The following is a 17,332-nucleotide window of genomic DNA, read 5'->3' on the forward strand; positions in this document are numbered from 1 at the left end:
GGTTCTCCACAGTATGTCTGCACGTTATTGTCTTACCAGCATTATAAGGCAGGCCCATCTGTGAGCTGGGAGAACAGATTTGGTGGAAGCATGTCATCTACAAAGAAAATCTAATTTGCACACGCTGAAATCACACATAATATTCACATATTAGGATTGTAGTAAGCAAAATTGGCGTTTCAGACCAAGCCCCTATTTTGTTCGTTTGCAGGCTCTGGCTGTGCAGCAAAGCCAACTAAAACTCAGACTCAGACTCAGTGTGTAGTGACAGTTAAAACGTTGGTGTTTAATAAAATTACAAACTGGTTTCCAGAGGGCTAAGGCACTGTGTTTACTGCTTTAACATTTTCATCCATCTGTAAATGTGATTTACACTCTGATAGAGTTGTGCAGCTACACCATGACCTCAGTGACCGATGATGTTAGATAGCTTGCCAGTCAGAGAAATATCTGGCACGTTTTCTTTTAATGTATTGAAATATTATTGGGAGATTAACAGTACATTTGGTATTGCCATTTCACAGTATCATGTCAGAGTCCTCTGTGTATGACTGACAGAACACAATTTACAGGGAGCAATTCAAAAATAGCAGCTAGGCTAGAAAAGGTGCAAAAGTATGCAACCCAAACAGCCCATTAGAGTCTGTGTAAATGGAATTATTAACGTCATAGATAATACAAACACAAACACACACACACATACTGTACAATGGCCGACCTGCCAGCAGCTCCATTTAGGTCACAGTCACGGTTTGCCAGACCACAGGTGGTCTTCCTGTCACAAACCAGTGGACCATGACTATGCAGGATTAGTGCAGACAGGTAATCATACTCATAGAACAAGACAGTTTATATTAAACAAGAGACTGAGAAGTTTCAATGAAAACAATAAAGGACAGTTGTCTGATGTTTGACTTTACAAGGAGGACAGCAGAAGAGAAGAGAAGAGACTGAGTTTCTGTGTCCACCAGGTTTTGTGCATAAGACTGTGCCAGCCATGCCAGGAAGCCTGTCACTGCTCTGAAGCCCGAGAACCCTGGTGCCACCCGCCTTTGTTTATGTTTTATTCCACTCCTTCCTTGCCATGGCAACCTTCTATGTTTTCTCCCCCCCAAACCATGATTCTTCTCTTTGGTCTCCTTTTCTCCACCTCATCACCTCTTTTTCACCATGTAAAGTGATTCTCCAGGTGGAAGTTGGCCGTTTAGGCTTGTGGACTGGCAATTGACTGGTGCGTGGTTTCTCACTGAACCCATGCTCACCCCAGGGACTGAAGCCCGAGGGGCTCTTGAAGCTCTGTGCGGCTGACGTCCAGCTTCTCCTCATCCAGAAGGACTGCCGCCTTGGCATACTTAGCGCTCCCAGCTCCAGACAAAGACTGCTATGTCCTGTGAATGCTGTCAGAGTCAGTTAGGATTTACAATGAAGCCTGATTAAACTGTGCAGATTATTTCCCTCCAATACTGGAGCCAAAAACCAAACTTGGATATGGAAAAAAATGCATGACCTTGCCATCATTCACAGTTTTGTGACATCTGTGTCTATACATCAATGTAACAACATGACATTCCAGTCTCTCTGTATGATGCGTTAGTATGTCTGCACACTTACATTGTCTCTGCGTGTGCATGTACCTGTGGTGGTGTCTGTTGCCAAAGAGAAGATCACCTTGACTGTGGTCAGTCAGAGAGAGCCATGGGCAGCAAAACTGAGAAGGTGGGGTTGTACTGGCTCCCAAAAGGCCGTTCTGTTCAGCACAACAGTCTGTAGCCCCCGCCCCTTAAACTCTCTCTCTTTCCTTTCTGTCTCCCCCTCCAGCTGGGAGGTCCCAGGAGATAGTAAGGCTCACTGACTGATTAGGTCCCAGGTAAAGCACTGCCCTGGAGCCTGTTATAAAGCCAAAGTCAATGATGACGTGCACAAGCACACGCACAGCTACAGTAAACCTCTCTCTATGATTTTTTTTTTTTGTAATAGAGTATGCAGACACACATACAGGCACACACATGAGTGCACACCTACTGTCTCAATCAGACAGCTGCTCATGCAGCCTGCTCACCACTGGGATTTCCCTGTGTTGTATATGATATAATGATATTATTCCCTCTATTTGCTGGGTAGTTAGGCACTATGCCAGGCGGCTCTCTTATAAAATTGGGGTACCATTATGATATTATTTCAGGATATGAAATGGCTGTGGAGTGGGTCTGTAGATATAAAGAGTCTTATTTAAAATCTCCACATCATGTTTCTATTTTAATTGCCTCCTTTTCAGTCTTCACATATCTTGGTTACTTTTCTCTCCGTCTCTTCTCGCCTCCAAGCATTCTTTGCACTAGTTTTGCCTTTAACAATAGCTTTCATAGCATTGTACCCACATTTATAAACAAGGCACCACAGTGCAAATAAGGAAGTTAGTGGACAATGGCGGTGACCCCCTCCAATCCACAGGCAGTAAAACGATAGCAGTCTCTGATTCTATTCTCTGCTCTCTACCATTTTACAGTCTGTCAGCCTGTTAGTAGCTCTGTAGTTTGAAGCTCAGACCGGAACCCTCCAATGCTATTTCCAGCCTGTTTCTGAAAACCCGCTATTGTGGAGGTATAATTACAGGCCTATACGCTGTGCTTAATTCTCAAACAATAGGGTATACTTTTACACAAGGACATGAAATTACGCTCCATTCAGAATGTACTTGACTAGACAACAGAGCTCTTCATGTTCAGGGGGACATTTATGCTTCTCTAACAATACTGTGCAAAAGCCAGACTGTAAGTTTCTTCCTGTTGTTCCCTGTTATTACTTTAATGTTCTCCAACAAAACAATGACAGTGGTGTTATCTATCTATCTCTCTATCTATCTATCTATCTATCTATCTATCTATCTATCTATCTATCTATCTATCTATCTATCTATCTATCTATCTATCTATCTATCTATCTATCTATCTATCTAACAGTAAGTCCTATGATTTTTCTCCGTGTGTTGCCCATCTCATAAACCAGCTGTTGTTTCTGATGGGCTACGGGACAAAGGCCATTGATGGGCTTTTGCGACACAGCGTCAAGCTGTGTTGCATGGAAGTTAGATCTCCCTCTATTTATGTCACCCAGTTCAAATCTGTGCCAGTTTTAAATTTGCTTTTCCATAAATTTTGCAAATTGCCGTTTGGCGTGAACACTTATTGCAGCAATGGTGTTGGTTCGCCAATTCTCTGTCAGCCTCCTCTGACAGCCACACAACTCCTGACTCTTAATGGGTGGAAATGCTAACAGCATACGATTCTGGTAAGATACTTTTTATTTATTTTTTTTGTCCGCAATATTAGTTATCCACACGTTTGAGAGCCATAACGTCATAACCTCAGCAACAGACTGGACCCTGGCACTGTTCTGGAGTAGCTGCCACTCAGCATTACTTGTCAGCCTCACAGAAGAGATGGGGCTTTTCATTTTTTTTTAAAAAGAAGCATTTTCAGAGTCAAATAAGATAATAAGCTTATTTGCGACGCCACCAAAACACACCACAGTAAACAGTCCTATACTATTGACTAATGTTTTAGTGGATGAATTTTGTGGGCTGTTAACTTTCTGTCAATACAATGTCTGTTGTGAAATGTCAGTATGCTATTTCATGTAATGCCATTTGAATTCCCAACATTTCACTGTAGGCTTCTGACAGAGAGTTTTATGTGTCTTATGTTAGTCATCTCCTCCTCCAGTCAGTACTCCTTCAATCCTTTCGTATTTAACGCAGCCATTTTATCGTTGTAAATAAATTGAAGGATTCATTTATAATGATAATGATAAAAATTGAGCCCAAATTTATCTAATCATGTAAGGAAATATTATCTTTCCTGGTTTGTGAAATAGTTACTATTTATTTCCATTTGTTTGCTTTTTCTACCCTTTAGTTTAATTTGATTAAATGTTGTAATTTGTAGACAACAGTGTAGACAAGATATAAATCCACTAGGCGCTCATGGTGATCATTTTTAAACATTTCAAAATGTTTTTAATTTAAAATTTACACCGAATAAAATTCCTCTACAAGTGCTTATGTGTTTAATAATAAAGCATTTGAACACACAAATCTCTTAAACTGAATTTTTCATGAGCTGGACAAACATGCACACATGAGAAAAAAAAATTGTAGGAATAAAGTAAACACGCATCGTGGTTCCTGCGAGATGGCATTCAGTCCACACATCACTTCGTATTTGCTGCTATTTCATATCCACACCTGAGAAAACACAATGATAGCCATACAGCAGAGGAGGCAGCAGAGGAGTAAACAGCATGAGGGCACCATTTTCAAACTGTGGTGACCAGTGGCTCCTGTCTGCCTCACAGCCTTGCCTCTGCCCCAGTGGTTCAATGCAGGTATTCACAAACTGGATTCCAGTGGCCACCAAACCATCTAACCCAAGTGGACACAGTGACTCTTCTCGGTAAATAGTGGCTTGTGCCAAAGTATAAACCATACAGTCTCCTTTCCTCTGTAAGTATCTCAGTCTCATTTTTTTGTGCTCCGTGGATTCGTTTCTCTCTGAACCCATCACAAGATTAAAAATGAAAATGAACATGCTGTTTAACAGACCTCACAATTCATGTCCTGGAATTAAATGCTCCCAGTCAGTAATAAATGTAAATGCTGTGTTGGCTCTATTTTCTCTCTAGAAAAGGAACTAATGATGGTTTGGGGGAAGGTTTACTTCAAAACTATATTTATAAAAAAGATTAAAATGACATTAAGTTGTAAAAAGAACAAACATGTTAAGCAGTTGAGAGTCATTTTCTTTTCTTTATTGAAATTTATGTAATTATTGTTCTGCACTTAATATCTCACCTAAGCAGCTGTGAAACATGCAAGAGACTTGAGGATTTGGCATGCTCTTGGTAGACACAAAATGCAAATATGGGCCTGCAGAAGAGCTCACTGGAGAACAAACCACACCACTGAGGAAAAATCAAACCAAAAGCACAGCTTTATGAAATCAGAAGGCCGTATCTCTGTGCACACATTGCGGTAGATAGTTTCCTTTTGTTGTTTACTTGCTGTTTGACTGATTTGTTTCTTGGATTCCAGTCAGTCAGACTCTCGGTGACACGAACTGAAATTACATGCAATAGTTTCAAGGAGTCCCTGTCAACCTAAATGTTGGTTTTGAGTTCTGCATTTTGCAGCTTCAGTATTTGGGTTTTTGCTGCTGCCATGCTATGGGGGTTTCTGTTGTTGTTTGTTTGTTTGTTTGTTTTACCTCATGTGAATGAAAGAGTGCAGTGTTAATTTATCAGCTAAAGCTAGGACACTTGGTTAGCAAGCTACATTCATAAATTTTTTCAGTGAAAGCAACAGACTGTTAAAAATACAATTTCAATCACCAAAACTCAAGCACAAATTCCTTGAATAGTCTAGGAGCTGATTTAGACTTCTCCAGGGAATCTTTGTAGAGTCTACGATGTAAGTAGCCGATGTTGGCGGCATTTGTGCTTGTGGGTGCTGGATTATGTGTTAATTATCGTGTGGTCATACCCTGGTGTTTTACATACGATACTGCAGGGGTTTTTTCCCTCTTGTTCCACCTCTTTGTTGTGGTTAGTTTCTTCAAGGTGGTCATAGCCCATTTCCACTAGTACCTACTCGGGTTAGCTCGGCTCAGCTCATTTTTTAGGGTTTTCCATTAGGTCGACATACCTGATACCAAGCTATCTGAAGCGATCTGAAAATGTGACGTCAACAGACTGCATGCCACCGATTGGCTAATCAGGGGCATCACTCGATGAGTAATGAAAGCATTTCTTTCACAAAAATCAAAACCGCAATTTTTAAAACCTGACAAGGAGGGAAATGGCTACATAAAAGAAACAAGGCTGTGGTTCCCAAGCCTGATAAACAGCCATTCACCAACCGCCAGGTATATCATCACTTAATGTCCTTCATTTTTGTGGTGTTCGTGTTGCATATGAATGACGTTACTGGACATTCGGCTGCGTTGCCATGATGACCCTACACAATTTAGGTGGTACTCGATTATAATGGAAAACGACCAAAAGAAAGTCGAGTCAAGCTGAGTAGGTAGTAGTTGAAAAGTGCTGTCTATCAGCTACAAGGATAAAATGAAACAAAAGACAACGCTCACCAGAGATGACAGATCAAGTTTCATGCAGCGAGTTTAATGCGTTTAGCTGTTATTGATGTTTCTTTAAACTTTATGTGATAAATGCAACCAATCATTTTTTTGTCCTTCCTTTTCTGCTTTTACTAAGTATGTAAAAAGAAAAAATAATAAATGTGAGTAGAATTAGAACCTCTTCTTGCATTTGCATTTGTGGAAAATATGACAGGTTGGCTTCTTGTACCTTCTCTTTTAGGGCAGTGCCTTCCCTATTGCTCTGTGTATGTCTCCTTTGGTGGGTGTAGCTGAGCGACTTAAAGGTGCAGTACACCTAAGCAGGTTGGGCACTGTGAGGCAGTGTTGCCAGAGCTTTTTGTCTTCTCTTAGTGTTTCTCTTCTTCCCTAGGCTGGCTGGCTGACAGAACGTTTGGTTTTCTCTTTTTATTTTTTCTTGCACTCACTTACTCATACACTTAGCACGCACATGCATATTGAACACATGCTAATTTGATGACATTTCTTCTTGATCTAATTAAAATACCTAACGTCATGTTAAGACTATATGCGGTCTCCTTTTTTAAATTTTTGAGCCACGTTGTGACCAAAAATGACAGTATGGAAAATGACCATAACATATTTTAATGAGCTTATATGCATTGTAATTTTATTATGTGCAAGAAGTAAAATCTGTTATATCAGTATATTGTCATACATATATAGTAACGTAATACAACATTATAGGCCTATTTTTGATTAAATTGTCTGCTAAAATTTGAAAAAAAGCTTTATTTATATGCTGGGAGGGTTTAACATTACAAGCTAATAAAATCCATATTTTTGAACTGTTAAAGAGAGTTTAAACAGAACTCTAGGTGGTGGTATTCATCATTAATTAACTGAATGCCATTGCCAGGACACACAACATCTTTGAAGAACAAACAACGAGAACAAAGTAATTCCTAGAATTTTGATAGGAACTTAAAGACCTGCAGTAGGTCACGAATTGTACTTGAATAAATATTTTTTTTCCTCATTAACCTTTCTACATGATTTATTGGCTGTGACATAAGTAGAGACCGGTGTATTTTTGCAGGAACCTAAGCATCATCTTGCTATGGCAAGCAGTGGTCTAAAGGCTTTCCACATTTATCAAGCATAATTGCTGCTTAAAGTCTTAAATTATTTATTATTGTGAGATCTGACAGTGCTGCTCAGAAGCAAATTGGGATCATCTTCCATGACCACCAAGGATTTGCAGATTGGAGGCAGAACTAAGTTTATTTCCTCAGCTCTGCTTTTATCCCTGCAAACGAAGCGTTTAAAAGGATCACCCGCGACAGATAACCACGTTACTGTACAGACGAATAACGTCGCTGCTCTTAAGATCCTGATTTTGTCTGTGAATTTTTTTCTCTCTTTCCTTCACCCTAGTCTAATTGTGCTGATGCTCTCCCCGTGGGTTTTAATGTTTGACACGGCGAAACGCTCTTAAATCCTCCTCAGTGCTTCCTCCCTTATGAGACCCAGTATCTTAAAAGCAAAAAGGATGTATGTCTAATTCACAAATTTATCACTTTGCAAAATGATGCATTAAATGAGAGGGGACACGCTCTGATTTGAAATGCTGACTTTAGAAAAGAAGTTGTGATTTTCAAAATTAGTTTAGATGGGCTCCCTTTCACCCCTCACCCACCCGGCTGCCTCCTACGTCCTCTTGCTTTCGCAGTTATATCACTCTTGACACTATAGCACACAACACACACTCAGTCTTGCTATGTATACTTGTGATATACATATATACATATGTATTCTGTACATGCATTTTTTTGTTTTTATTTTTTAAAGAATATTCTGACAGGATTGCCTTCATCAGATTATATTTGTTGTTGAGGACAAGCCATAATCTTGCTTTTCTAAGCCTTGAGTGCTTTTCATGTTTTTGACCTTGAGAAACTGCTCAAATTCTGCTTAAGGCCAGAGTTAATATTTCAGACTTACTGGCAGAGACTTCCCAGCTGGTTTTTCACTTATATCGTTCATCACAGACTTTCTTTCATGTGCCCTTCTTCATTCTTTGCTGTAATAATTGAAAAGAATTATTCACTAAAGTGCTACTCCGCAGTCTTAACCCTTGTGTGGTGTTCGTATTTTTGTTACTCAGCCAGTGTTCATGGGTCTGGTGGACCCGCTAGAGTTTTGGCTTTCCAAATTAACACTATCAAACAATTTTATGTTAAATTACTCAACAGATGTTTACTTCATCCCAATTACAAGACATATGAACAGCAAACATGGTTAATTTTTTCCCTTTACCTTTGTTAGATCACATTTATGAATTAATGTGCTTCTCGTTTTTCTTTTATATAAAATGTTATAAATAAATCAGTTATAATCAAGTGGAGTGAGTGGAAAGACACAACACATTTACCCGTGAAAAAATAATTAATTGTTTAATTTTTCTTTTGAAAAAAACTGAACACGGGTCTCACAGACCCGAACACCATACAAGGGTTAATAAAACAAAAGTGAAGTGATTTCATCAACAAATTAAATCTTAAGGTGCTGTGTATTTTTTTCTTTACAATTTTTTATTATTGTATGTTATAAATATATTACCATATTCTCATGTTTGGCATACGTTGGAAAAGCTGCTCTCTGGAGTATTTTGAGCTCCCCAGAGGTTGAAACCAGAGAAACCATTTTTGAATGCAGTTCTAAAAGCTTTTGAACACAGCTCAACTGGCTGTGAGGCACCCTGGGCTTCCTCTCGACAGGTCAACCTGCCAAGAAACAAGTTTAAAGAGAAGAAGAAAAAAAATCAGTGTAAAAGAGTAAATGTAAATGTCTGCTCAAGAGAGAGTGATCCCTGGAGATGTGTTAAAACAAGGGTGAGGACTAAACTGATGACAAGTTCATCCGCACAGCCTACACTGTGGCGGGAAATGGCATGACAGGCTTCGTTTTAAGAGCTTTTCTTTTGACAGTTATGTTATCACCTATGCTATGTTCTTTGAACGTGAGTTGCTAGTGGGCAAAAAAATAAATAAAAATGTCTTTGTATGCTGTGTTGTGTCGTCATATTAGATTAGTAAATACAAATACAGTTACACAAGAATACATGTAGATTAAAAGTACCAATTGCTGTTGTCATGTGTGTGTATATATATACACACACATGCACATTATTCCATATGCATGAAAGTGAGGCAATTTTCAGTGTTGCAGTGTTCCTGTCACGAAATAACACATTCTGAAAGATAGCATTTCAGTGAGAAAACCTAGCCGTGACACATGCTGCCTTCCTTTTGGTATACTACACAGTGTAGGCGAGTGGGTCTGAAAAATAGTGTTCATTGTAAAGTTACCAGGCAGTCAGAGTTCTTTGGCTACTTACCAGGCATAAAGCTGTAAATCAGAGGGAGTCAGCAGATTACTGAAGCGTGGCGCGTGGTTACAGGCTGACTGCAGGTGCGTGTTCTCAACACGAGAGACGAGAGAGAAGTGCAGGGAAAGCCAGAACAGAACTGAGAGCACATGTGGTCTATGGTCACTTCTTCAACTTTCCAGGTGCAGGATGGCATCACTGTTCTACCACCCCCTCCCTCACTTTTTCTTTATTGTGTATATAAGAGATGAAAGAAAAATGCACGTATCCATACATATGCATTGCTTGAACTAATTGGAACAAGGGCCGCTTCAAAATACTGCTGCTCTTGTGTTCTTTTTTATCATTTGATTAAGATGCACAGAGAGAGAGAGAGTGCGTGAGTGTGTGTTTGCGGGGACATGAGTACAGTATGTGTCCCAGGGGTGCATCATGCTCAATGTTACACACTATTTCATCCCTCATCATATGTGACTCAAAGACTGTTGTTCCTTCCATATATATATATATATATTTTTTTTTTTTAAATCCCACCCTCATTAGAGAAACACACACGCACACAAATGCATGTAAGCACATGTAAGCACTGGTGTAAGCACCAGACGTAACACACGCAGAGTCGAAGGTGAGGTTTGACTAAAGTAGCTGTGAAACTCCAGCCTCTATCAAAGGCCACATATAATGAAATACTCAAAGGAATAAACAGCTCGGACAGTTCTAGACGAATGTTTTACAGTAATGCACACAAAGGCACACAGATACATCCATACTTTCACAGGAATTTCACCTGTCCAAGACATTGTTACATCTGCTCATATCTTATAGATTTGCAAGTATACAGACAGCTGGTGTTTTCTCAACTTCATCTGAGACAAGGAGGAGTGCGATAAAAATCTACACAACCATTCTCCATGAACCCACTGGGTATAAAGAAGGGGTGGGGGGAGAGTTTGAAGAGAATGTAAAGGTGAACAGGTGAAAGAGAAAAGCAGAAGAGTGTAGCTTCGCCTGCCACCTCTCCGCCCTTTGTTGCTCCCCCATCCCTGCATCACCTTGCCTCGGGGGGTTGAACAACTGCTCTTGATGGGGGGGCAAGTGTTCTCTCTGTTCTTTCTCAGTGCCTCTGGGTGTACTACCAACTCTCACTACCCTGGCGATCTCCTGCCGCCTCACACTTTCAGAGTTTCACAAACACCGAAATACAAACACACATACGAACACACAAGCCCTGTGCAACATCTGAACCCTCTTCACTCTCTGCTCTCTCTCTCATCTTCCTATGTGGGGCTCTTTGTAGCTGCTGTGCCTGAGCTTGGTGAGGAGAACAGGGAGAACAAAGCAAGGGAAAAAAGAAGGATGGAGAAAAGAGAGTCGTGGTGGTGTTGCAGAAGAGAAGAAGGGAGGGGATGGATGAGAAAGCAAGGGAAAGCATTAATGTTCCGAACCTATTGAGAGTGTTGCCTGTTGTTGCTTGAAGAACGTAGGTCTGTGAGCCTTTGCGCACCACAGCTTGATTTGGGGGTTGTCCCCAGCTGTGCGTGGAGACAGCAGTAAAGAGATGTGGCAGAGACTCTAATTAGATGGGCCTAAGTGTTCTGAACTGAGGGAGAGCCCTGGAGTGCAAGCAAACGCTGCTCAGCCCCCCTGCAAATAGAGCAGGAGGAGACCCCCAGCAGTAATTACAACGTTTCACAAACCAAGCAAGACACATCCAGGAAGTTTTCAATCAGAAAAAAACCCCTCTTGCACTCACTGGGGAGCGGGAAAGGGGTTGTATTTCATTAGCCCTCGCCATAGGATCCTTTAAAAGAGGGTGCGTGGGGTTAAGCTTTGACTGCGGAGGTCATCCTGTTGCGTCTGCTGTAACGTGAATGTGATTTAGCACTGTTAGTTAAAATATATTAGACGCAGCATCTCAAGAGACGGCTGCAATATCACAGAAATACTCACAATGTTTGTATATAGGAAACCTGCTTTTTTACATACACGCTAAAATCTTAAAAAGTCGTATTAGAGTGAAGTCTGTTGAAAAGTTACATGGCTGCCTGGAAATTACCAACCATCCAATTAGTAAATTTTTGAATATGTGTTTTGATGGAATATTGGTGTCATGGGGAAAATAAATAATAATTAGTGTGACTTTGAGTGTGTTCTCTGATTGGTCAACTATGTCACATAGTCTAATTGTATTCAAATCAAACTCAAGCTACATATGCACAAATAAAAGTTGATTCATATGCACAAAGGAAATGAGATGATTATGTCATTTTGTTTTGTTTTAACTAAGCCATATGTGTTACTGTTCTGTGCGTGTAGCGATTGTGTAAGTATGCTTTTCTGTGTGACAAAAACAGCCACAGCAAAGGTGTGAAGGCACTCTCACCTGTCTAAAGCCGGAAGCATCTGAAACCTACACAGACACACACTCGCACACACACATACACAGATGCATACAAACACTGTGCCATGTGTCACCGAAAAAAAAACAAAAAAAAAACAGATGCGCTAGGAACAACACTGCATCAATTATCTCACCAACTTCACTCAGTAAATTAGAAAGGGATAATTATGTCGTACTTATTTTCCTACCGTGTCTATCTTTTTCACTTTTTTGGTTTTGGCATGAGAAGTGGCAGTTGTCATAGAGTGCATGTAAAATCATCTGTGCAGGTATAAAATGTCTAATCTATATTTTTCCTGTTGGGATTAGCCAAGGATGTCGTGCTATGGCTGTCACAAAGTATTAGTGAGAAAAAAAGAGGAACAGGAGCAATATGGGACACCTACAACTTTCCTGCCAGACCAAATTTGGTATATATATTTAAAGAAGAAGAAGAAGAAGAAGAAGAAGAGGAAAGAAAATACATAACATTCAATAACTCTTTGAATGTCATGTTGTTAATTCTTATTATATTAATTATTATACCAATAGCTAAAGACATTATGTGCTACTAAGATAAATGCACAAGTAACCCTCTTTTCACATATGTTTTCCTGTAAAATATTTGCTTACATCAAAAACATAAATATGTATTAGCTTTATCTTGTCTTTCTCTCTAAAATCCACATGCATTTACTTCACTGCAGAGATGGTAATTACAATCACACTAAATAGGCTTCAACCGTATCAAAAATTAATTTATATCAAATTTATTTGGGTTATCCATTGCTAAAACACATGGTTTTTGCATGCTAATGCCATATATTTTGAAACATTCCTGCAATTCAATTACTTGGGAATATCATTAAAGGCAACAAATTTACAGTTTAATTTGTGTGGACTATTTAAGACGCTCCAGAGCTACAGAATCCCCTTCCTCTGTAAGTGGATTAATTAATTTGAATCAATAAAGTCCCTTAGTCGGTTTGCACCACTCCCACAAAAAATAACTAACTCCACACAAAGCCTTATCAGTCGCAGTGGAGGTCCAAACCCTCCCTTTTCGGCTACAAAATGAAGTTTTGCTGAGACAATTACTGGCAGATTTCTGCACTTTATTTTGCTCCTTAAGCTTTTTGGAAAAAAAACAACTTTTTGAAATGTGTTAATCTGTTTCTAGCGTGAGCTTGTGTTTGCAGCACATTTTTCCTTTTGAATACCAATAATAACATGTCTGTATATATTTTTTTTAAAGTTGGTATTTAAATATTTTATCATCTATTTCTTTAAACCCAGGCGTTTCAAGCTTTTGTTTTTCTTGGAAATCATAATATAATTCAAAGAAATTATCATTTGAGATTTGAACACTCATGAGTGATGGATATGACCAAGATGCATCTGGAGGAGAAATTCGTCTCAAGTCTTCTAGTTTTATTTTTATTTGTTTATTTATTTATTGTTTGTTTGTTTGTAATACGCACATTTAGAAATGTTCGTTAGATGTGCAGGATATAAGCTTCAACTACCTTCTCCCCTTTCTGTATCCTATTACCAGCTCCACAGCGTGGCTGGAACGTTCAGCTTGTGAGTCTGTGTGTGTGTGTGTGTGTGTGTGTGTGTGTGTGTGTGTGTGTGTGTGTGTGTGTGTGTGTGTGTGTGTGACAGAGAGATCCTGGTAAATATTGATCCTGTTATACCTACCATATTAAGGACTACCACAAAGGTACAGTAGGTACTTTACAGGCCTGGTCTGAGAACTAATTACCACTGAATGTGTCCCATTGCAAGATAGAATTTGTAGTTTTACAGCTGCCTGGTTTATTAACAGCCCATGAATAAACAGTAGTTAGTTTTAGCTCAAAGAAAGATGAGGATGTTAACTGGAAATAATAGTTAACTAGCGTGTCACATACAACCCTGAAATGAAAATCTGCAATCCAAACACAGATGAAAATTCAAAAGTTGTGTTTTCATTGAATAAGAAATGGAATAATCTGGCTACCTAGTGGAAATGTAAGTTAAGCATAAGAATCTGTGGATTTAAAGAAAAAAAATCTCCATTTGACAGGTTTTGTGCAAAACAGCAGGAGACCGAGTTGGTTGATGAGTCACTATGACAACCCTTCAATGTAAAATTCATGTAAAGAACAATATTCAGCCTCCACATGTCAGTGTTAAACATTGGTTTTGCTGTTTTAGTGTCATTTTATATTATTGGAAATGCATAAAAGTGCAGCATGTTGCCTTACCGCAAAAAAGAGAGAAAAAAAAAGAAGCACCTCCAGTGGATTACCTCAATTTCTGTGTGTTTCCTTAAACTTGTAAACAAGATCATTCATGGTACATTTGATTCCTACTTTCAATTAAGGAATTAGTTCAGCTGTCTTCAAACATAAAGATTATAATGTGTGATTTGTGTCAACTTTCACTCCTGGCTTCTAAGAGGAATGCCCAGTTTAGTGTTCAGTTTTGAGAGCGCGTCTGAAAATAGTGCTGACAGATGACTCTTATTCATAGCAAGTTGAGAGTGTCTCGTTTTAAACAGGCTGAGAATAAAATATTCATCAGTGACAGGTAAGAACATTAAGAACATATTGTTCGCACACAAACACACGCCCATACACACACACACACAATGTCGGGTTTTCCTCTCATACTCACTTTCTCCCACACTCCTTTCCTCCGTCATGGTGAGGAATCTGTTGCAGAGGTGTTGCATTTCTGTTTGTGTACGTGGCCGTCAAAAGTCCGGTGAGGAAAATATGAACAGCTACACGTATAAAGAAAGCTGTTCAGCAAGGACAGCTTATGTTGCATGTATCAGTGCAAGAAGAACACAATGGTGTGATGCATATGAGAGCGTTACACTTGCATGACTTGCTCAAAATGATCGGTTTGTTAGTGTTTCTGTCTTCAGCTTCTCAGAACCTGTTGGTGAAGTTTGCGCAGCTGGTGAAATGTAATATCTTTCCCGTTAAATTTCCTTTTATTTTTATTTTTTTAGCTAACAGTAAGAAGTTTTTTTTTAATAAAAGTGTTATCAGTCGTTTTAGTAAAAACTCAGACCTTTGCAAAATAAAATGTGTCACTCAACAATATCACAGAAATGAGGAAAATTGAAGACATCAAATATAATATGAAGCACTGGATTAAACTGCTCTAAACAGATGGTGACAAAAGATGGTCTCTGTCTTTTAAATTGCCACATCTGTGTTGTAAAGCTGAAGCCAACACAGATTCTATCAAAGTCACAAGCTAACACAATTCAGAAAAAAAAGATTAGCAATATCTGTTTATTGAAAAAAAAAAAAACAAACTTGATTTTAGTTGTCTGCTGCTGCCCGCACAGTGGTTTGGTACAGATTCAGTTCAGCCAATGATGAGTAACCTGGAAGTGCCAACCTCTTTTTAAGCTTACTGAATGCAAAATAAATTTGTTTATTAATTCCTTTTCTTAAAGTTTTTTATATTTCCAACAGGTGAGATGCATTTGTTTCTAATGTTTATAAATGATGCTGAAGCCATGATGCCCATTAAGATTGAAAGTGTGACTTTGCATGAGGCAAGTATTTGAGCACCTTGTTTTAAAAAATGTGCCCATAATGTGTATTACACATTATGTGTATAACACATCATGGGCTGGGGTCAACAGAAAGCAGGAGGTTGACTGCTCACTTGTAGTCGCATGATAAGGTCAGGGTAAATCGGGAATGGAGATGTAGTGTCTGACAAGATCCATTCAAGCATTGGAAATTGGTGTCTGTGTCATTTTTTCAACAGTGCTAGTTAAAACTGAAAACGTAGAAGATGTCTTACAGGTGCCAAATGAGATGCATTTATATTTTTGCCTATTTCACTCAGTAAATACCAGCTTCAGAATCACTGAGGCTATGCATCACGTGGTAACGAGGCCTGCGAATCAGTATGAACACATAAGCATAGGAAAGGACGAAAGATAGCCAGGTGACAGCAATGGAGATCACGTGGAACACAACAACTACCATCACCACCGGATATACTCACCATCAAAGGACTCTCAGTCAGAAGTGGACAAGAATGGAAAAGTATAAGAGGAAGTGTGTGTTTCTTGCACACATCTTTTGAAAATTACTGTGGCACTCCCATTTAAAAATGTTTTTTTACATTGTCATTGTCTGGCAATGGCAACATCACCGATTAGATTTTGTATCAGTTTGCAAAGTGTAGTTAACTAGTGACACAGTCTTAAAACATTTATTTTTTTCCCTTTGTTTTGAATGTGCCACTAGCAAGTGAAACATGTTATGGAAATGCAGATACTATTGTGAGAGACAGGAAACGTGGATGTTATGTTTTCAAGTTCCATAATTCCATGATTCAGGTTCCAAGAAAAAATAAATAAATAAAAAGCACCATAACCATATGTTAGGAGAGTGGGCAGTTGGGCATTTTAACCTAAAACACTGTAATGGGTGACACCTCAGAGTTATACTCGCACTCCATGTCCATCTACTCAGAACAGCACTACCAGAAACTAAGCACAACCAAGAGCTGCCCTTTCAAAATGCTTTTACCCTTTAATGGCTCTACACAAAGGTACTAAGTTCTAGACTCGTAAAATGACAGAAAATCAATACTGAGGAGAATCTGAGCTACAGCAAGCCCAAATAATGTGTTAGACCAGAAAAAGTAGTCAACCTGGGTGATGCTAAACCTCTGTTTAACCTACTAACAATTTAGATGTAGTAGTCATTTTGTTGTGTGAACTGATAGTGCTCTATTTTTTTCCCTTTCTTACAAATGCTCTTCCAGAAACCAACTAGTTCGGCTTTGCTGTTATTTCAAAGTGGAATGCATTGTTGTTAACAAACAGAAAACAATCACTGGTACTTCCCATAATAATAACTAAAATCCAGCCGGATGTGACCATAATCCACCAGTGGTGCCAGGGCATATGGAAGATCTAGAGGCATGCCTCTCCATCCTGGTGGATCCATCTGTCAGTCTTTGCTGGTGCTTTGCTGCTTTCTCTGGCACATTTGACAGCCCCACGCATCAGCTAGATTAGAAAATTATATAAATGTAAGGTTGGAAAGGTGTAATTGAAGATGGCAAAAGGGCTGATTGGGAGACATTTAAATGATTATTCTTTAGTGTTCAACACGGAGGGTGTGTGGCAGAGGCCGCAGTGAGAAATACTTTGAAATTATTACCGTTCCTGACAGGTGGATGACAAGTCTCGCTCTATCTCTTTCTCCTCCTGTGAACCTATGCACAGTATCAGTATGTACATTTATATAAGTTTGTGCTCACAGTGCCTGAGTTTCCGTGCTCCGCTTGTAAGCGTGCGCTTGTAAGCGTGTTGTATAAATGTCTTTGTGTGTCTTTGTCTGCATTCACTCATCAGGATGTGTGAACTTGGATGTGATATTGCTGGCAGGCAAGAGTATAAGCCCTGTGGAGCTTCTT

This window comes from Rhamphochromis longiceps, linkage group LG12, assembly GCF_057381845.1.
Source record: "Rhamphochromis longiceps isolate RC_006_pf linkage group LG12, R_longiceps_female_GT1.1, whole genome shotgun sequence".
In the NCBI taxonomy this organism is placed as follows: Eukaryota; Metazoa; Chordata; class Actinopteri; order Cichliformes; family Cichlidae; genus Rhamphochromis; species Rhamphochromis longiceps.